Below are 23,056 nucleotides of genomic sequence, written 5' to 3'. Positions count from 1 at the left end.
CCTTAGAAGAAAGTATCCTGAATCGTTGAGATTCGCGTCAACAAAACTGTTGATATAAAATATATATAGGATAATTCTGGAAGTGATAGCCTTTCTTTTTATAAAAATCGATATAAAAAAATTTTAAGTAAATTTTAAAAAAATGCATGGATCAATTCCCCAAAAAGATGTCCATCGTCTTCCGAAACAATATTGTCAGAGAAACGTTTAAAACGTTTGAAGTTTCAAGTACGGACTAACTTCGTTTCTCATCGTTACTTCCAGGACCTATATAGAGTATTTTTAGCAGCAGTCGAACTGCATGGGGTGAGGGTTGTCCTGGGCTACAAGCCATTCACCCTTCGCGCGTGCTCGGATTTCAACTAATCGATGCGTGCTCGATCTTGATTATCAGTATATGCAGTACAATTTCAACCAATGTCCATATTCAATACCAGCATTACCAATAAATATGTAGTAATAAAAAACTTCGAAAGAACTTTGTTGGAACGAACTGAACGTTGAAAAAACTTTTCAGTTATTTTTTTAATCAATATGCATCGATCGCTTTTCTGGACATTATATGCCACTTACCAAATAATTTTGTTCAAACTTTTGTTGCATTTTGTATTGATTTTTATATATCAGACAAATTGCTTTAATGAAATCGTCGTTTTTGGTTCTATTAATTAACCGATCAATTTTCTTCTCAGTTTCCAGTCAATTTTTCAATCACTTCGCTTCTATCACTGAGATCATTTTCGAATTAGCGTCGCCAATATAATTCATATATTTTACTAACTGAATTCTCTACGTAATTGAATTCAAATCTCTTGAGCATTTCACCGAGTGCATCGACGTCTACTTTTCCCGTCGGTCCTGTTTGATTAGCAGAACAAGAGTTTCGATGAGAATCAAACCAATGGAGATATTCTATCTCATCAATCTTATTTGTCCAAGATCTCCATGTCTTTCAATAATGGAATTTTACTAAAATGTTGAAAACTTTATTATTGTAAGGATTAATAATAATAATATAGATTATAATAATAATAATTGAGACACTGCGAGAAATCGTATCTTTGTTTCCACTGTTTTCTGTTTTCTGTGATATTAAACCATTTCGTCGATCCTGCTACTTTTTGGCCATTATTACTACTTTACTTATGTTACGCCTTGCGTACAGTTACTTCTCTATATTGACGCGCGACGTTAACGTTGCTGAAGATTGGAAATGCGTAAGGAAAAGATTCATTTGGAATAGGAAGTAAACCGATTCCATTTAATATTTCCAAACCAAACTCTCTGTATCTTATAATACGATTGCTTTTTTACATTATAACTTTTAAGGCACTTCTACGTTCAACTATCACCTCCAAAGATATTAAATAATTTGTATCTCCAATATATTTTCTTATAAACATGCATTTTGACACAATTTCCGAATTTTATTTTCGGCCAAATCTCTCCTCTCGATCCAACAGACTTTTTGTTAAAGTAAGGGTAATATAATCATTCAAAAGGAAAAAATCTTCTAATCCGATTTCTGAAAAACTCCATTTTAGATAATCCGGCCACAGAAAATATCCTATTTTTCAAAAATGTTAGTTTGTTATCTTACAGTAATCATATCTATAATATATAAAAAGGAAATTTCTCAATAAATTTCTACGCAAATAAAAGCCTTAAGGCTGTTTAATCAATATCGCTGAACACATGTATGTTTTCAAAGACGTGACAAAAATTCAAAACTAAAAGAATCTTATCACTTCTTTCGATCCGTCGCATCAATCTTGCTTTTACAAATTCTTCCTATGCAGATTGGCGTGCGTGAATTAAATCATAGTGTTGAGATATCGGATAACGTATGTTTTTTACAGAAAAGTTAATACGTATTTTGTAAAAGAAAATGTCCGATTTGTAGATAGACGTTGCGACGCCTTTCTCATACCAGAGTTCATGTTTTTCTTTAAAGTAAAAAGAGTACTTCGAACTGTAAATATTATCATATAATTACATTACTACAATTAATGGTTAGTGCAATAATAATTGTTATTGTAATTATTAAGATTAATTTCTATGAAATCATTCGTTTCTACATATACGAAACTTTTAATGTTTCTTTTCTCGATCTCAGTTGTTCTTGAGAATAGTACATGAATACTATTAGATATAAATGATACTACAATTTTCATACTATATAATTTTATTTTTACAATCCGTTTTCAGAATTTGTTAGTAGTTAGTCGTATCTACTTCCATATTCCTCAATAGCGAAGACTAATGCTTAAAAACTTTTTCTCGTAAGATTCCTTCTTTTTCTTGTTACATTTATTTCTCTTTATTAAGAATTAATAAAAAATATGGTTTCATATATAATTTTTCGTCATATTTCTCTTTTTTCGTAAAATTATATTTTTCTCTTTTACCTTGATGGGATTTATACGAATTTTACCTTCATAGGGTTTATACGAATGAGTCAACATTTCTTATTACACAGTCCAAAAACTCGAGATAGATACGGATTGAGATGAAATTAATTTTTTTATCGACGAGATTAACATGGCGCTGTATATTCGGCAGATTATTTCAACGGGTAAAACAAGAAGATAGAATATCTCTTTCAAAGGATGAGCAGATATGCAGAGGTTGTGCTAGAGGATATAATCGATTCAAGTTAGAGAGGGTATCGAATACGATACGAGAGCCCTACAATGATCGTCCACGTGGAACGTAGATCAGATTGGTACTTTTGTTAAGAAATTTTAATAGGGATTAAATGAACATGTATACATACTTTCATGTATATCGTTCCTCATATCACTCCTTTTATTATTGTCTTTCTCCCTCTGCCGGTGCGCTTGTGCTCGTATGTATGCGCCAATCAAATTCCTGGGCGTGTGTTCGTCCCTACGAGTATAAATCCCGCCTTCGAAAATAATAACTTCAGGTATAAAAGGTATTTCATCGTTTGGTGCACCCTCATCAAAGCAAAGTAGACAAATGGATATTACTTCTACATCAATGGTTTAATTTTTCGTTTGCAAACAATGTGCCTCGTTACTGATTGAATATTTTCATACGAATGACTATAATTGTTTATTTCTTATTACGTATAACCGAATGCAGCAATAATTTTATTATATTTCTAGTAAATAATATTTGGGATTGCATTATTCAAATGACGTAATTTTTCAAAAAACACATAATATGACACATATAAAATACTACCTCCAACATTTATTTCAAATTATTATTTCGGATATTAGTAGAGATCTACGATAAGTTTTCTAGATATCCTTACTCGATCAATATCTCTCAAAGCGTAAGTTATAAATGATGTAGAAAGATAGCTTTTCCATGAAATAACTTCCTTCTAATACAATTTTGTTAATTCTATTTTCTAGATCAATGTTATTTTCATAATAATAAATAAATATAAATAAAAAAATACCAAAAGAAATTACCTTCTATAACAGAAGTTAAACAAAACTCGATGCTCAACATGTAAAAAATACAAAAAGAAATTCCCCTTAGGGTAGTATCGATTCAGAGTTATTAGTAAGCTTATGCTGAGATTACAGGGGATGATATGCTTGTCAAATTAAGAAAAATACTAGGGGAAATTAAACAGCGCACACTCGACTCAATGTCAGAGACTGTTTAAGGGTAGATATCCCCAAATAATGAATAAGCTGGATATTCTCAATCGAGTCCTTGTCGTGGCAAATTATAAGACTTTCTCAAGAGGGACGATCAAGAATAATACGTAATCAGCCACAATTATAAAAATCTATGTATGCACTTATACATTTACAATCTATCTATATGTATCTAATACAATCCTGGAAAAGAAGATAAACAAAATTCGATTCCTAAAATGAAATGATCGAAAGGATACGCATATTAATATGGAAAATGATCGATAGGAAAAATCAAAAGAAAAAAAAGGAATCAATAAAAAAAAAGGAAGATAAAAACACACAAAAATTTCCCGTAAAAATAATATCGATCCAAAATTATCGGTAATCTTGTGACGAGATTACCGGAAAAAATAAGCACGTAAGCAAGTGCGTAATGATATATACATGTATATGTGTATGTATATGTAGATGTACTTCGTATATAGTCTGAAAAGAATAAGAAATATTACAATCATGTATGTAGTGAACTTACGAAGGACTAGGGAAAATAGTTCCATCTTCCTTTAACAATAATCATCTAGATCTTACTGGCTGTAAAAAAATAATTAGCTCTTAAAATTGAATTATGATTGATAGATCGATGCAAAAAAATTCAAATATGATTTATCTTACCGAGAACAAATTGTTTAAAATGATATAGATGATTTTAATAATTGTGGCTGGTTGATTACTTATGTATTACTCTTGATCGTACCTCTTCTGGAATGTCTTATAACTTGTCATTGCGAGGACTCAATTCAGAATGTACAGTTTGTCCAACACTCGCTGATATCGATTTTGTACGCCCATTCAATGAATGATATAAATTGAAGTATGAAATCTTGATTTCACCATTACCTATCATCGTGGTCAAACTTCCTCTCATACAGTACCTAACATTAATTCGAGCATACGCTGTTTTTCCACGTTATTTATAAATTATGCTTTGAGCAATGTTGATCGGTTGATCGAATAACAATAGCTAAAAAAATATATAATACATCTCTACTTTTATGAGAAGTATTGATTAATGTTGGGAGAAATATATTGTAAACTTTACATTATATGTACATTTTTTGAGAAATAACATTATTCACATTATACAATCCCAAATATTATGTTACTAGAAATATAATAAAATCACTGCTATGTTTGAAATATAGTAATGTCTTAGGAACTGATTAGTTTAGATCATAAAATACGAAATATTAGATAACTAGATTATTGCATAATCCTTTCATATTCTCGAATAAGTAAATTTTTGATCAAAAATTTTTAAACAAAAATTTTCAAAAAAACAGACATTCATATAAAGAAACTAACTCAATGATGTTATCCATCATTTTGCAGAAGATTTAAACGGATAATTTAATGATACGGCTGCCTTAACTGATAATTAAATTATATTGCTAATCACATTATTCAATCTGCTGTAATTTGATGAGAGGAAAGCAAGGGAAGAAATACCTTTCATACATGAAGTTGTTATTTCCAAAAGAGGGATTTATACCCACAAACACACATACACAAACAGATATGCCTGCACTCGATCCCCTTACCCTATAAAAACAGGTCCATACACAAGTGGGGAAACGTAACAACAGAATGCTTAATACGAAGATACTTGGTGATGTATATGGAGATACATATTACGCAGATACATTTTCATTAAATCTCCATCAGAACTTCAATCCCTATCCGAAATTATTAACAAAAAAGTTTACGCTACGTTGCAAATTAATTCATCCAAATTTCCATACTTCTAAAAAACGTACATTAAATATTATGAATATTTTATAAATAATGTCGTGAATATTATGATAAACAATTTGAAATATTCAACTGAAAATTTCTTTCGTCTCTGCTGAATTAATAAATTTGAAAGTTAAATAATTATCATTATTAATCTCGATCATCCATTTAACTTCGTTTTTACAATACATCCTATTAGGTATTTTCGAATTCAAATAGAGATCTACTAAATCAATGATAAGGCGGATAGCAACATCATTTTTAACAGAATTAAATTTATCTCTGAAATGATCAGTATGAAATAAAATCAATCGTCGATTGAATCATAAACGAGCTCATGATTTTTACCCTCATCTTCGGCTTCTTCTTCTTCTTCCTCTTCCTCTTGTTCTTCATCCTCATAATCTTCTTCTTCTTCTACTTCTTCCTCTTCTTCTTCTTCTCCTTCTTCCTCTTCTTCTTGTTCTCCTTCTTCCATTTCTTCTTTTTCTCCTTCTTCCTTTTCTTCTTCGTTTTCTTCTTCCTCTTCTTCTGCTACTACTATTATAGCACGGATCAACAGGTTTTCCTTTTTGAAGTCATCGTTAATCTCCCTAAGATTCTTCTTGTCACTCTTAATTTTCACGATGCTCTTGAAATAAATACTATTATCGTATCTATAATTATCTGAACAAGTGCTATCCAAATTATCATCAGTTCGATATCCAAAAATACCGTCAGCAATATGATCGACCTTTATTTTTTGTTGTCGATGACATGTGTTGATTGCTTCAAAGGATGCTAAAAAACAGATTCCAATATCCTTGAAAAAATATTTTTTTGTTTGAAAAAATATTTTTTTGAACGAGGAAAAATTCCACTTTGATCCTGGTTCAGCGTGCGCCGTCAAACGACCCTTCGACAATCTTTCTCCTCTCAATCGTTTATATCCTCTAGCTAGCGCTACCCATATTGGGTTCCTTTGAAAAAGGTATTCTGTTTGTTTCACCATTCAAATAAACCGTTGCAAAACAATGTCGTATTAGTCTCGTCAAAGTTCATTTTCACTAACATTATAAAATTTATCTTTTCCTTCTTCCTGATTAATCTCGTTCGCGTAATGAACACGGTATTGATTTTTACGAATCACTGAAACATTAGGACCATGTGTGAAAAGGAATTGCTTTACTTTTAAATCTAGTACATTCATTTATAGTATCCTCAAGCACTAAATAAGTTCTAGAAGCTATTGATAATATCTGATAGTATAATAATGAATTATCATATAATTCAATGTTTACTCTTCATACATAAGATATATAGATATGTAATTTCCTTTTCGTCCTTATTTTAAGTTCGAGCTATACCAAAACGACATGTCATCGTCAATACGAATTATAACAAGAAACTCGAAATATTAAAACATATTAAAGTCATTTTAGATGATAACATCCGACAACTTAATTAAATGCTTGACGTTTCATTGAATCGTGGTAGATGAAGAATATGTTTTTGATGAAGTATAGTCAATGGTATGTCTCGCTGTTGAGTACGAACTCCTTTTATCGATTATTTGATAATTTCTCTCGAACTATCTACGAAGACAATAATGAATTAGGGAAGGGAAAGCAAGTCGTGAGGATATCAGAGTAGTTCGTTCGAAATGTTTAAATAATTTCATGTGTGGTCTTTTCTCTTGATGACTTGGGTCTAATGTTTTATGGATTTATAAGTGTTACGTTGGTACTGTAGTTCAAACAAAGAGAAACATTTTAAACATATAATAGGTAGTAAAAAAAATATTTGTACATCTAATTTTTTTGCAATAACTCTATATAAACAACTTTATACCAATAATTTAACACTAACAAAAACTGCTTCCGTTAATAATATATGAAATACACATATAATGACTAAATAAAAAAATTTTGTGTAAATTTTACAAAAAATCCATCGCGCAATTTTCCAAATATAATGACCATCGATTTCGAAAACAATGTATTAAGAAAACGTTTAAAATTTCAAGTATAGGCCAATGTATTCTCTAGTCTCTCTTCCAGGGCCGATTTAAAGTATTCCTAGCATCAATCGTCGCTTCAAGGGATGACGGTTGTCGTTGGTTACAAGCAACGCTCCCTTCATACGTGCTCGGATTTCAACTAATCGATACGTGCTCGATTTTGATACTTTATATGCAGCGCTATTTCGTCCAATACCTATATTCAATATTTACATTATTGATAAATAGTAGTACTTGCGTTGTCAACAATTGTGATAATCGATGTAAACTACTTTTCTTGAATTTCGGTGTTATTCGACAAATAATTTCGTTCAAACTTTTGCTGCGTTCTGTATTGACTGTTATATATCGGACGAATATATGCTGTGCTAACGTCGTCGTGAAGCGATGTTTCATGTTGACAATACAGGAGTGTTCCTATAATTTCCGATCGCTACCACAAACGCGACAATTCCGTTTCTTTAGGACAATTATCGTGTCGAATCTCTTCATCCGTTGAAAACTTATAATAAAACTTGACTCACATAGCATCCTTCATTTTTGTATCAGAATCATAGTTTTTTCTGACATTTACTGTAAGTTAACAGATAAATTTTCTTTATAGTCTTCAGTCAAATTTCCAATCAATTCGCTTCTGTCACTGAAATCAGCGTTTTTACTTACTAGCGCAAAGCTTTGTATCCATGTGTTTTTGAACATGGCTTACATGGATTTTTTTTTTTTGACAACGGAAAGACCACATGAAAAGGAATCCATCATTCTCTATATATTTTCGAATTAGTGTCGCCGATATAATTGATACGTTTTACTAATTGAATTCTCTACGTAACTGAATTCGAAGCGCTTGTACATTTCACGAAGCGTATCGATTTCTAATTTTCCTGCCGATCATCTATGGTTTGCAGAACAATAGTTGCGATGAGAATTAAAGCGTTGAAGATATTCTGCCATATTTATCATATCTGTCCAAGATTCACAGGTCTTGCAATAATTGCATTTTATAAAAATGTTGAAAACTTCACTAATATAATGATCAGTAATAGTTAAGACACTGTGCAAGAAATTATATCGTCGATTTCTCCGTCTTTAGTTTTCTAAGATAGTAAATTCTTTCGTAGGTCCATCTATAAGAGGAACGTGAGATTTGTACATAGACGTTGCGACGCTCTTCTCATCGAGTTTACTTATTTCTATAAAGTGAAAAGATAACGTAAAACTGTAAATCTTATAATATAATTACATTATTACAAATAATTAGTGTAATAATTATTACAATAATAATTGTTATTGTAATTATTAAGATTAATTTCTATGAAATCATTCGTTTCTACATATACGAAACTTTTAATGTTTCTTTTCTCGATCTCAGTTGTTCTTGAGAATAGTACATGAATACTATTAGATATAAATGATACTACAATTTTCATACTATATAATTTTATTTTTACAATCCGTTTTCAGAATTTGTTAGTAGTTAGTCGTATCTACTTCCATATTCCTCAATAGCAAAGACTAATGCTTAAAAACTTTTTCTCGTAAGATTCCTTCTTTTTCTTGTTACATTTATTTCTCTTTATTAAAAATTAATAAAAAATATGGTTTCATATATAATTTTTCGTCATATTTCTCTTTTTTCGTAAAATTATATTTTTCTCTCTTACGTATTTTACTTGGATAGGTTTTATACGAATGAGTCAGTATTTCTTATTACACGGTCGAGAAACTCTAAACGGATCAAGAGGAAATGAATTTTTCAATCAACTAGATAGATCTGCCGTCGTATATTCGATAGATTATTCAAACGGTGGAATGAAGAGAGATAATAACTCTTTCAAAAGACGAGCAGATAGGCAGAGATTGTGCTATAGGATATAATCGATTTAAGTTAGAGAGACTATTGCAGGACCCTATAACCATCGTCCACGCGGAACATAGATCAAAGTGGTCTCGTGTTAAGAAATTTTAATAGGAATTAAATGAAAATGCACATGCGCAATACAGAATTCCATATATATCGTCCTTTCTATCACTCTATTTATTATCATCTTTCTCCCTCTGCGTCTACGCTTGTGCTCAGATGTATGCGCAAATCAAATGCCTGAGCGTGTGAGTGTGTCTGTGTAGGTATAAATCCCTTTTTTAAAAATAATAACTTCAGATATAAAAATTATTTTATTTATTGATTTCTTCTCATCAAACCGTAGTATGTCACGATGAATTTTTTCATATGAACAACTACAATAGTTAATTTTTTGTTACGTATAACCGAATATAGCAATGATTTTAGTAAATTCTAGCAATATTTGAGATTATATTATCCGAATGATTTAATTTCTCAAAATACACATATAATATGACACTTATAAAATACTGCCTCTAACGTTTGCTTTTAATAATTACTTCGGATATTAGTAGAAATCTATTATACGTTTTTTCTAGTTATCGTTATATGATCAACCGATCAACGTCGTTCCAAGCATAAGTTATAAATGGTGTAGAAAGAGATAGATTTTCCATGAAATAAACTTTCCTTCTAAATATATTCATTTTTATTTTATTTTCTAGGTAATGCCAACATTTTTCTCATAAAAATAAATAAATATAAATAAATAAATAGCAAAGAAATTCCCTCCTCGAAAAATAGATAAACAAAACTTGATTTCTAAAATATAAGAAAAAGATAAAGAAAGATTTCCCGGGACTTCAGTATCGATCCAAAATTATTGGTAAGCTTGTGCTGAGAGCACCGGGGATGATATGCTTTTTTCGATGTAAAAAAAATAGTGGGGGAACCTAAACGGCGCACACTCCACTCTGTGTTCGGGACTATTTAAGGGAGGGTCCAAGCTCTCTGCAAGCATTGAACAAGCTGGTCACTTTGAATCGAGTACCCGTTATGACAAGTTATAAGACTTTCTCAAGAGGTACGATCAAGAGTAATATATAACCATCCATTCATCTCAAACAATTTCCATCCGGTAAGATAAATCATATTTGAATTCTTTTTTCTTTCAATCTATCAATTGTAATGCAATATTAATGTCTAATTATTTTCTTTACAGCAAATTCTGTAAGATGTAATTATTAATACAGAAAGATGGAACTATCTTCGCTAGTTTTTCGTAAGTTTCTTAAATTTTCTTTAAATTAGCTTAGAGATAATCTTATATATTTTTTCTTACGCATAGGTACTTGAATGTAATTTTTCTTAATCTTTTCAGACGGTAGGCGGATTATACTCATATGTGTAGATATACACACCCATCTATAACTATATATCGCTACATATTTATATCTAATTATACTTACATATTAGTATGTCTATATGTGCATTTATATATCTGCAATCTAATACAATCCCGGAAAAAAAGATAAACAAAATTCGATTCATAAAAAGTAAAATGAACGAAAGATGAATATGGAAAAAGATCGATAGTGGAAATCAAAAGGATAAAAAGGATTCAAAAGCAGAAAAGAAAGATAAAAACAAAAAAAATTTCCCGTAACTTTAGTATCGATCCAAAATTATTGATAATTTTGCGATGGGATTACCGGAGAAGACATACTCGTCAAGATAAGAAAAATAGTGGCGAAACTAAACAGTGTGTGCTCGACTCAATCTCAGTAATTTAAAAGAAGATTCAAGCTATTTGATGAGAGTTTGACAAACTTATTTTGGATCAAGACACCAACATGACCAGTGCTAAAAAATTCCAAAAGGATAAGGACGATCTAGGAAAGAGAAAAGCGTGCAAATGGTACTACCTAAGAAATGCCCGGAATCGACGTTGAGAATCGCTACTGATATCCTGCACTTCATATTCTTGGTAAGTTAAATCATATTTGAATTTTATATCGTAGGATATCATGCTATTGACAACTGCATTGTTCTTTATATGTATCTATGAGTTATATTAGAGAAATATTATACATTATTTTATATAATTTTATATCCATATAATTTCATATCCGTTGATATACTCTTTTATAATATATTATAGAAAATTGCATAGTTTTTTATTATTATTTTACACTATATCTTATGTATTTTTTCTATTTTTTCACAATTTAAATTTATCTTTGACACATTATTGTATAATATTATATAGAAGAGAAAATGTAATTAGAGTTTGTATAACCATGTGATTTTAGCTGTTTGCTATTACGGGACGAATTCAACATACTAATTGATTTGTTCGTTTGATTCGATTTAACAAAATCAAGAATACAGAGAAATGAACAGAGAAACGATTTTTTTTTGAGAAATGGTTTTTCATTCTAATTGAATCTGTATCTTTTGGTTCTCAAACTTTTAGTTTTTGTTTCTGAATTATTCTATTCTCCGTTTGCACGATACGAAAGTTCATTTCAAAAAGTTTCAAGGAGATTCGGTCATTTGTTCTGATGAAAATAAAATTCTGAATGTGATTCAAATTTTTAGATAAATAATTGGAATTCTTACAAAGTATACTAAAAATAAATTATATATTTTTAACTTTTTCCGAAAACGAAAGTATTTCTAATACAAATTTTTATTAAAAATAAAATACCAAAGGTATCAAAATTTTTTAATGGTTTTTTTAAATGTGAACATATAAATCGTTTAATTAGAATAATTATAAAATAGTCAAGAAGTAATATAATGTTTTACTTATATGATATTTTTTCTTATATATATATTATATTTTTTTATATTATAACGTTTTTTTTTTTTTTGTTCATTTTTTCAGATGTAGTGAGAGAACTTCGATGTCTACTCCTCGGAGGACCAAGGAGAAGTGATCCGGTAACCGTCAAAGTCAACCAAAGGTTTGTTTTTGTTCTTATTACATGAAGACAACGATTCAAAATTCAAGATTAAAGAAAAACTATTTTATGTTTAACGCGCATTTCCCGTTTTCTAACGTTTAAGCGAACTTACTGTTGTTTAAATATTAGTTTATCCATTTCCGCGTATTATATATAAAACGAAAATATTTCCGAAATTATCAATTCTCAAGTATTCACGATCAGAAAGAGAAAGTTTTGATGTTTACTTGTCAGAGTACAAAGGAAAATTGATTATGAACATACAAATAAATTATCTATTTATTATTTCTAATATGGCAAAAGTGGAAATACTATAAAAGTTACTATAAAAATAATAATTATAAATTTATCGAACGCCAAGTAAAATGATACAAATTTTTCGTTCTTTCTCTGGAAAGATGATAAATAGTGAATGAATGATAGTTTTATATTTTTCCGCATTAATCGTTTGTACTCTGCACCCTCTTGGACATTTCCAAATTCGTCACGCAAACATAGTATATACTATACCATATTATATCGCATAACTCTGGAACCAGCTTACATATTATAAAGATATTTGATTTATATGAATTTTTTGACACTCGGGATCATATTTTTTTACAAAAAATGAGAAATTTATTCCTTATAACTTTCTATAATATGACAAATTTGGAAGCAGTCCTTTTACACTATCATTTCCATTGCCGTCATTATCAAAAAGATATCATCATCATTCTGACAATCCCTCTGAGGGAACATTCAGGTACAAAGGATCAAAAAGAAATTTAAAATATAAATTAAAATCAAAAAAGAAATTGAAATAGAAAAATAATTATAAAAATCAAAAAGGAAAGTAGAATTACAAAATTAAAAAAAAATAAAATTAAAAAAATCTTATTTAATTAAAAATAAAAAAGTAAATTTTTTTAATTAAGATCAGAAAAAAACATTAGAATGTTTTTTTTTTTAATTTTAATTTAAAATAATTATTTTCTTCTTTTTATTTAAAATAATTTTTTCTCTACTTCAATTTTTTTCCTTCTTTTTACTTTTAATTTCTTTTTATTTTAAATAATTTTTTAATTTTTGTTTTGACAATAAATTAAAAAAAATTCCGTTAAAATCAAAAAATATGTGTGATGTATTATTAACTTATCATTAATTTAATTTCTTTTGAACGTTTATAGATTCAGATAAATATAGGAAAAATATAGATATACAAATGCATATATAAATATATAGATATGAGGTATAATTATATGTAAGTGTGTAGTGGTATATAGATATATGTGTCTGTGTATATCTATGCATATGTATATAATCCATATACCGTCCGGAAAGAAAAAAAAAAATTACAATATTCCATGTCATCATCTCACGAAAGACTAGGGAAAATAGTTCCATCTTTCTCGATTAATAATTAGATCTTATTGATTACAAAAAAACAATTGGCTCTCAAAATTAAATTATAACTAATACACTGATAAAAGAAAAATTCCAATATGACTTCTCTTACCGAAAACAAATTGCTTCAAATGATACAGATGATTTAAATATTGCAATCCGCAGATGGATTATATACAACTTCTGATCGTACCTCTTTTAGAATGTCTTGTAACTTGTCATTGCGAGAACTCGATTCAGACTGATCAGCTTGTTCAATAACAACTATGTAAACCCAATCAATAAATAAAATAAAATAAACTACAAAATCTTGAGTACTCCATTACCTATCATCATGGTCACACCTCCTCTCACAGTACCTAATATTAATCCGAGCATGCGCTCTTTAGTCCACCTACTACTTTTCATATATTGACTTCAAATATCGTTTCAAATATTGTTTCCTTTATCTAATTACAACGTTATCAATAATATGGGATGGATACTAACGAAACTGTTTTTATACTTATTTTCTATTCTTCTATCGATACCTATTTATATTTTTATTTCTTCCTATCGATAATTCTCCGTATCCTTACACTTTCGATCATTTCTCTTCGTAAAAATTCAATTTTGTTTATTTTTTCTTCAAGGAGAGAATTTGTTCTGTTATTTATTAATTAACAACTAATTATTTTTCAAGAAGACAACATTCACGTTACGATTAAAATAGAATTTAAACGATTGTATTTAGAAGGAAAGGTTATTTTATGAGAAGCTATATTTCCACATTATTTATAACTACTGCTTTGAGCGATGTAGATCGGTTGATCGAATACCAACAGCTAGAAAAAAATATACATGCCCTCGACTTTCATCAGAAGAATTAATTAATGTTAGAAAAAGTATACTGTAAGATTTACATTATATGTCCGTTTCTTGAGAAATAACATTATTTACACTATACAATCCCAAATATTATGTTACTAGAAATATGATAAAATCATTGCTATGTTCGGTTATACGTAATATAAATGGGATCATTGGAGAAACATAGTAATTTCATAGGAACTGATTAGTTTATACCGAAAAAATGTAGGCATTCATATAAAGAAACTAAATTAGAGACGTTGTCCACCACTCTATAGAAGATTTAAATGATTAACTTAGTGATACGGCTACATAAACCGATAATTAAATTATACCGATTATCGTATTTCCAGTCTGCTAGAGTTTGATGAGAGGAAAACAAGGGAAGAAATACGTTCCATACATGAAGTTGTTATTCCTACAGAGGGATTTATACACACAGTCCCACACGCGATTACGCCTGCACGCGTATCCCCTCGCCTAATAAATGCAGCTTCGTATGCGCATGCACGGAAGCAAACGCAAGTAGAGAACCAATCATAAAACCTTTAATACGAAGTACGTGACGATATATATGTATGTATGTATTCTTCATGATATGCATTTTCAATAAATTTCTATTAGTTATTATTAACAAGGGAATGCACGCTACCCAGCAAATTAACAAATATTGGGAATATTTATAAGAATATTATGAATATTTATTAATTATTATAAATATTTTATAAGTACAAAACGTAAATATTATGACAAACAACTTGGAACATTAAATTCAAACATTATTCTATTTCTAATTATAATAATGACGAATAATGTTATAATAATAACATAATTTAAATTAATTGAATAATGATGATAATGTAACATAAACCTCAAATTAACGTTTCTCACATAACTTTAAAATATTCCGTACTAAAATTATTATATAAAATTATGTACATAATAGACGGAAGCTGTATTAGTCTATTATAGAATACTTCCATTAATCTAGTCTTTTATCTACAGATATAATGCAAAATAAAAAAATTTTATGTAAATTTTACAAATATCCATCGAGCAATTTTCCAACTATGGCATCCATCGACTTGAAAAAACAATGTTTTGAGAAAACGTTTATAGTTTCAAATATGGGCCAAACTTATCTCCAATCGTTTTTACTGCCCCTGTTTAGAGTACTCTTAGCATCAATCGTAGCTTCATGGAATGAGGGTTGTCCTTGGCTACAAGCCATTCACCCTTCGCGCGACTCGGATTCAAACAAATCGACGCGTGCTCGATCTTGATTCTCAGTAGAAGCTGCGCAATTTCGGCCAATGCCGATATTCAATAAGATCATCATCAACAAATACGTAGTAGTAAAAAGCTTCCTTGAAAAAACTTTTCAACAATTTTGAAAATCGTTATACATGGCTTTTTTGACTTCCGATGCCAGTCGACAAATAATACCATTCAAATTTCGTTGCATTATGTATTAATTTTAATATATCGAACATTGCTGAAAATTGCTTTACTAACGTCGTGAAGCGGTGTTTTATGTTAATAATATAGGAATGTTCCTGCGACTTCCGCTCGCTGCCACGAACACGACGACTCCGTTTCGTTAAAAGAATTATCGTGTCGTCCCTTTCCATCCGTTGAAAACTTATTATAAAACTTGGCCCATACAGCACCCTCCATTTTTGTATCAGATTCACCGTTTTTCTGACATTTTCAATAAGATAACAGAAAAATTTTCTTCTCAGTTTTTAATTAGATTTCGAGTCAATTCGCTTCTATCACAAATCAGCGTTACTATCTACTAACGCAAAGCTTTGAATCTATGCGGTTTTGAAAATGGCCTATATGGACTTTTTCCTTGTCATGACAACGGAAGGAGCGTACGGAAAGGAATTCATCATTCCCCTATATATTTTCGAATTAGCGTTGCCAATATAATTGATACATTTTACTCATTGAATTCTCCACATAGCTGAATTCAAAGCGCTTGAAAATTTCACGCACCGCATCGACTTCTATTTTCCCGCCGATCCTGTTTGATTAGCAAAACAAATTCGATGAGAATCAAACAAATTGAGATATTCTGTTTTATCAATCTCATCTGTCCAAGATTTACATGCATTTTAATAATTGCATTTTACTAAAATGTTAAAAACATTACTTTAGCAATGATTTATAATAATTGAGACACTTTGCAAGAAATCGAGTCTTTGTTTCCTCCGTTTTGTGTTTTCTGTGATAATAAACCTTTTCGTAGATCCTGCAACTTCTTGGCCATTATTACCACTTTACTTATGTTGTGTCTTGCGTACAGTTACTTCTCTACACTAACGCTCGATATTAACGTTGTTGAAGATTCCTGAAATCAGAGGGCTTGAACATTTCATGAACTGCATCGACTTCTAATTTTCCAGCCGATCATCTATGCCGAATAGATATAATAATATATTTACAAAACAATAGTTGCGATGAGAATTAAACCTTTCAAGATATACTGCCGTATCTACCTTATCGGTTCAAGATTAACAGAACTATAATTTTTATGATATAATTACATTATCACAATTAATAATTATAGTAATATTAATTACAATTATAACTATTATTGTAATTATTAACATTAATCACTATGAAATTATTGGTTTGTACATACACGAATTTTTTAACGTTTTTTTGCAAAGTTTCCATCATGTTTAAAAATATTACTAAATATAAATGATACTACAAATTATGTACTTTAATATTTTGTTTATAAAATTTGCCAAAAAATTTGATCGTAAATATCTCCTTCCGTGTTGATCAATAGCAAAATTTATTACTTGAAAACTTTTTCTCGAAATATTATCTCCTTTTCCTGTTACATTTTTTTTTTTTTATTACGCAGTACAAAAAATTTGTATCCAACGGAAATTCTACATCATATTTCTTTTTTTATATAATAAAATCTTTTTCACTTTGACGTATTTTATTTTAATACTTTATTTTACACAGATTAATCACTATTTTCTTATTACACGGTCGAGAGAGAGGAAAAAAATACAGATTGAGAGAGAATGAATTTTTAGATCCACGAGATTTATATGGCTCTGTCTATTGGAAAGAATATACGATCGGTAGAGTGAGGAGATAAAATAACTCTAACAAAGGATTCGAAGATGAGCAGCTTTAGCTAGAGGATATCACATCAGTTATCAAAGGGACTAAAACGGTCATCCACACGAAACGCAGATCTTTGATATTTTCGTTAAATAATTTTAATACAGAATAAATCTACATACGTGTTTTACGTACGTTTCTATGGATCATCCTTTATAATCCTTTCTTATCCTCTTTCTCGCTCTGCGTGTACACTTGTGCGTATATATATGAGCCAATGAAATTCTCGCGCGTGTGTTTTTGTATGTAAAAGTAAAATCCCTCTTGCGAAATAATCACGTCAGGAATTAAAGGTATTTTACCGCTTTATTTCCTCTCATCAAGCTGTAATAAACAATGCGATAATACATTTAGAAGCATCGTTTTATTATTCTCTAAGATTGTCTTTTGCAGAACGTTTCACGACGTCACTGATTTTTTATGAAGTTTCTTTATGTAAACGTCTACATTTTTCTGAAAATTTTAATTAAAAATATGTTACCAGAAATTCACTTATTCCAGAAGTTAAAAGAATAATGCAATAACAAATCTGATTATCTGATATTTCGAATTGTGTGATCTAAACTAATTAGTTCCTAGGAAAATACTATATTTCTCTAATCGTATATTTTTTACTACGCATAACCGAATATAGTATACTATCTCCAACATTTATTTCAAATTATTATTTTTGGATATTAGAGATGTATTACACTTTTCTCTAATATCATAGTATCTCATAGTATATTATATGATCAACGGTTAGATATCGCTAAAACCATAAGTTATAAATAGTGTAAAAGATAGCTTTTCCATGAAATAAACTTTTCTTCTAAATACAATATATTTTATTCGATTTTCTACAAAATGTCCACGTTTTCTTCATAAAAATAAAAAATAAATAATAAATAAATAAATAAATACAAAAAAGAATCCCATCCTGGAGAAACGGATAAACAACATTCCATTCGTAAAATGTAAAAAAGAAAAAAAAATATTTCCCGTGTAGGGGTAGTATTGATCCAAAATTATAGGTAATTTTAATAGAATTTCCGGGATTGGTGTATTCATTAAGATGCGAAAAATAGTGGGAGAACATAAACAGCGCACGCTCGTATCAATATCACTGTAAATGCTGTCGGCGAGAATTGATTAAGCTGAACATTGTGATTCGGGACCTTGTCGTGGCAAGTTACCAATCTTTCTAAAGAGAGACGATCGAGAGTGATATATATCCATTCGCAAATATGGATATCATTTATACCATTTCAAACAATTTCCGGTGAGATAAATTATATTTGAATTCTTTTTGTTTAAATCTATCAATCGTAATGCAATATTAACGGGAAATTATTTTCTTTAGAGCAAATTCTATAAAGTGTAATTATCAATAGAAGAAGATGGAAGTATTTCTGCTAGCTTTCCGTAAGTTCATTAAATTTCGTTTAAATTTGCTTAGATATAATCTTATATATTTTTTCTTCCACATAGGTACGTGAAAGTAATTTTTCTTACTCTTTTCAGCCGGAGCACGAAACATATATTCATATGTGTAGCTATACACACACACTTATAAGTATATATTGCTACGTACTTATATATAATTATGTTTATCTACCAATACATTTGTATACGCGCTCAAATATCTAAGATCTACATATATGTATCTAATATAATCCTGGAAAAAAAGATGAACAAAATTCGATACCTAAATAGTAAAATGATCGAAAGGATACACATATGGATATGGAGAATGATCGATATTGGAAATCAAAAAATATAAAAAGGATTCAAAAGCAGAAAAGAAAGATGAAAGAAAAAAAAAATTCCCCGAAACTTTAGAATGGATTCAAAACTATTGATAAATTTATGATTGGATTACCGCGGAAGAAATGCTTGTCATGGTGAGGAAAATAGAGGGAGAATAATTTAAGTGATTTAAAAGAAGATACAAGCTATTTGACGAGAGATTGACAAGCTTATTCTAAATCAAGACGCCAACATGACCACCGCTAATTAGTTCCGAAAGAATAACAACGATCTGGGAAAAAGAACCATCATCCAAACGGAAGTAACCGAAAAAATGCCTGTAATTCTGGAGTCGATGTTGAGAATCGCTGGTGATAGTTTGCACTTCGTGTTCTGGGTAAGATAAATCATATTCGAATTTTATAACGTTGAATATCGTAGGATTTACTTTTATAGACTTTTACCTTTATGTATCATGCTGTAGACAATTTTATATAATATAGGTAAACTTATATAATATTTTTTCTTATATATATGTACGTTAATGTAGTGTTTTCTATTCTTTTTAAACTGCAGCGAGGGAGCTGCGATGTCTGCCCGTCGGTGGATCAAGAAGGACGGATCCGGTAACGGAGGCAAGACAAAGTCAATGCAAGGTTTGTTTCTGTTATTATTAGTTGAAGGCAACGATTTAGAATTCAAAATTAAAGAAAAACTATTTTATGTTTTGTAACGCTTAAGCGAACTTACTGTGTTTAAATATTAGTATATTCAATTCCGCATATCATTTATATAAATGCAAATGGTTCCGAAATTATTAACTCTCATCTATTCACCATTAGAATGAGAGAGTTTTGATATTTACTTGTCGAAGTACAAAGGAATATTCGGGTAATTGTCGAAATCTGCCAAAAGTTTGTTTTCGTTGCCTTATACATTACTTCGTTACTTATACAATAGCTGCCAGTTCGGAATTTAAATCTAGCAGAAAATAAATTAAAATAACTTTCAAAGTTTTAAAATAACTTTCAAAGTTCCTTTTAAAAGTTAAAGTACTATATAAAAATTACTATAAAAATAATGATTATAAATTGATCATAGGCCAAATAAAATAATACAAATTCTTCGTTCTATCTCTAGATGGATGTTAAAAATCGAATTAATAATAGTTTCATATTTTTCCGAATTTATCCTTTGTACTTTTCACTGTCTGGGTCGTTAATTAGCAGCAAATTCGTCACTCGAACATGCTATATACTGTACCATATGATACCGCATAACTTTAACGCCCGCTAATATATTAGAATGTTATTTGATTTATATGAATTTTTAGACATTTAGGATCACATTGTTTTACAAAAAATCAGAACTTTATTCCTTATGATTTAAGACAGTAGGACAAATTTTAAGGTCGTGCCTTTACATTATCATTTTCATTGCTACCCTTATCAATGAGATATCTTTGTTTTTTTGGCTTTGATTTCCCTGAGGCGATATCCAGAAGCAAACGGTGAAAATGAAAATTAAAAAATAAACAGAATCCAACAAAGAAATTAATATTGAAAAGTAATTATTAAAATCAAAGAGGAAATTTGAAATGAAAAAATAAGAAAAAAATCAAGAAAGAATTAAAATTAAAAAATAAAATTTTTAATTAAAATAAAAAAAAAACATTCCAATGATCATTCTTAAACTTTAATTTAAAATAATTTTATTCAATGTTAATTTAAATTAATTTTTTTTCAATTTTAATTTTTTATTTCTTTTTATTTTAAATTATGCTTTAATTTTCTTTTTGACAATAAATTCAAAAAAATTTCTTTAAAATCAAAAAGAAAAAATAAGTATTATTCATTTATCATTAATTTAATTTCTATTGAACGTTTATGGATTCATAGATAAATATAAGTAGATGAAAGATATACCAGTGCCTATATGAATGTAAAGGTATGTAAATATAATTATATATGGGTACGTAGTGATATATACATGTATGTGTCTGTGTATATCTATGCATATGTATATAATCTATGTAACGTTTGAAGCTATTCAGAAATATATATTCATGTGTGTAATGCATTTACGAAGGACTAACGAAAACAGTTCTATCTTACGAAACTCCCTACAAAACAAAAGTAACCAATAATATTACATGATAATTGATAGATTGACACACAAAAAATTCAAACATGATTTATGTTACCAAGTATATACTATTCTTGGCAATAATAGTACCTTTTTTGGAACTTCTTATAACTTGTCATTGCGAATGAAATCAGAATGAACAGTTAGTCCAACACTCGCTAATATCGATTCTGTATACCCATTCAATGAATAAAATCAATTAAAATATAAAATCATGAGTTCTCCGTTACCTATCATCCTGGTCGCACCTCCTCTCATAGTACCGCTCATTAATCCGAGCGTGCGCTCTTAACTCCACCTACTACTTTTCATATATTGACTTCATATATTGCTTCAAATATTGAGATTATTGTTTTCTTTAATCTAATTACAACGTTATCAATAATATGGATACTAACGAAACTATTTTTATACTTATTTTCTATTCTTCTTTCGATACCTATTTATATTCTTGTTTCTTCCTATCGATAATTCTCCGTATCCTTACACTTTCGATCATTTCACTTTGTAAGAATTCAATTTTGTTTATTTATTTTTTCAAGGAGAGAATTCGTACTCTTATTTATTTATATATAGTTACTTATTCTTTGACAAGAAGACAACTTTGACGTTACCGTTAAAATAGGATTTGAAGGATTGCTTTTAGAAGGAAAGGTTATTTCATGAGAAACAATGTTTCCACATCATTTTTAACTACTGCTTTGAGCGATATTGATCGATTGATCGAATAGAAACAGCTAGAAAAAAATATACATGATCTCTACTTTTATCAGAAATAGTAATTAAGGTCGGGAAAAGTATACTGTAAGATTTACATTATATGTCCATTTTTTGAGATATAACATTATTCACACTATACAATCCCAAATATTATGTTACTAGAAATATGATAAAATCATTACTATGTTCGGTTATACGGAATATAAATTGGACCTTTGGAGAAATGTAGTAATCTCATAGGAACTGAGTAGTTTAGATCATAAAATATGAAATATTAGATAACTATAAGAATTATTGCATCATTTGCTTTCAAGATTTTGGATAAGTAAATCCTTGATCAAAAATTTTAAACCAAAAATTTAAAAAAAAATGTAGACATTCATGTGAAAAACTAAATTAGTGACGTTGTCCATCACTCTGTAGAAGATATAAATGATTAACTTAGTGATATGGCTACATAAACTGATAATTAAATTACACTCATTATCGTATTTCCTGTATGCTACAGTTTGATGAGAGAAAAATAGGGAAAGAAGCACCTTCCATACATGACGTTGTTATATTTAATGAGGGATTTACACACACAGACACAAACACACACAAAGGTGCGCTCTCACTCGTAACCCCTCACCTAATAAAAACAGCCTCGTATGCGCATGCACGAGAGCAAACAAGTAGAAGACCAATCATAAAACGTTCAATACGAAGTACGTGTCAATATATATGGATGTATGTATTATTCATGATATTCATTTTCAATAAATTTCTATTGGAAATTATTAACAAAGGAATACACGCAACTCAGGAAATTAATAAATATTATGAATATTTATAAGAATATTATGAATATTTT

General features: G+C 29.4%; 2 long non-coding RNA genes across 2 annotated transcripts; both read left to right on the top strand.

The window, feature by feature from the left end:
* The first annotated feature begins 10,248 nt into the window (after window positions 1–10,248).
* LOC127071517 (uncharacterized) lies at window positions 10,249–13,916 on the top strand. Its single transcript, XR_007785090.1, has 4 exons — window positions 10,249–10,391; window positions 10,476–10,535; window positions 10,635–11,240; window positions 12,144–13,916. It is a non-coding gene; the product is annotated as an uncharacterized LOC127071517 (long non-coding RNA).
* A 4,815-nt stretch (window positions 13,917–18,731) lies between these two features.
* LOC127071699 (uncharacterized) lies at window positions 18,732–21,695 on the top strand. Its single transcript, XR_007785199.1, has 4 exons — window positions 18,732–18,871; window positions 18,953–19,014; window positions 19,114–19,735; window positions 19,915–21,695. It is a non-coding gene; the product is annotated as an uncharacterized LOC127071699 (long non-coding RNA).
* Window positions 21,696–23,056: the final 1,361 nt, after the last annotated feature.

The sequence above is a fragment of the Vespula vulgaris genome, chromosome 22 (genome assembly GCF_905475345.1).
Source record: "Vespula vulgaris chromosome 22, iyVesVulg1.1, whole genome shotgun sequence".
NCBI classification, from domain to species: Eukaryota; Metazoa; Arthropoda; class Insecta; order Hymenoptera; family Vespidae; genus Vespula; species Vespula vulgaris.
This window is presented reverse-complemented; position numbering and strand designations above follow the sequence as displayed.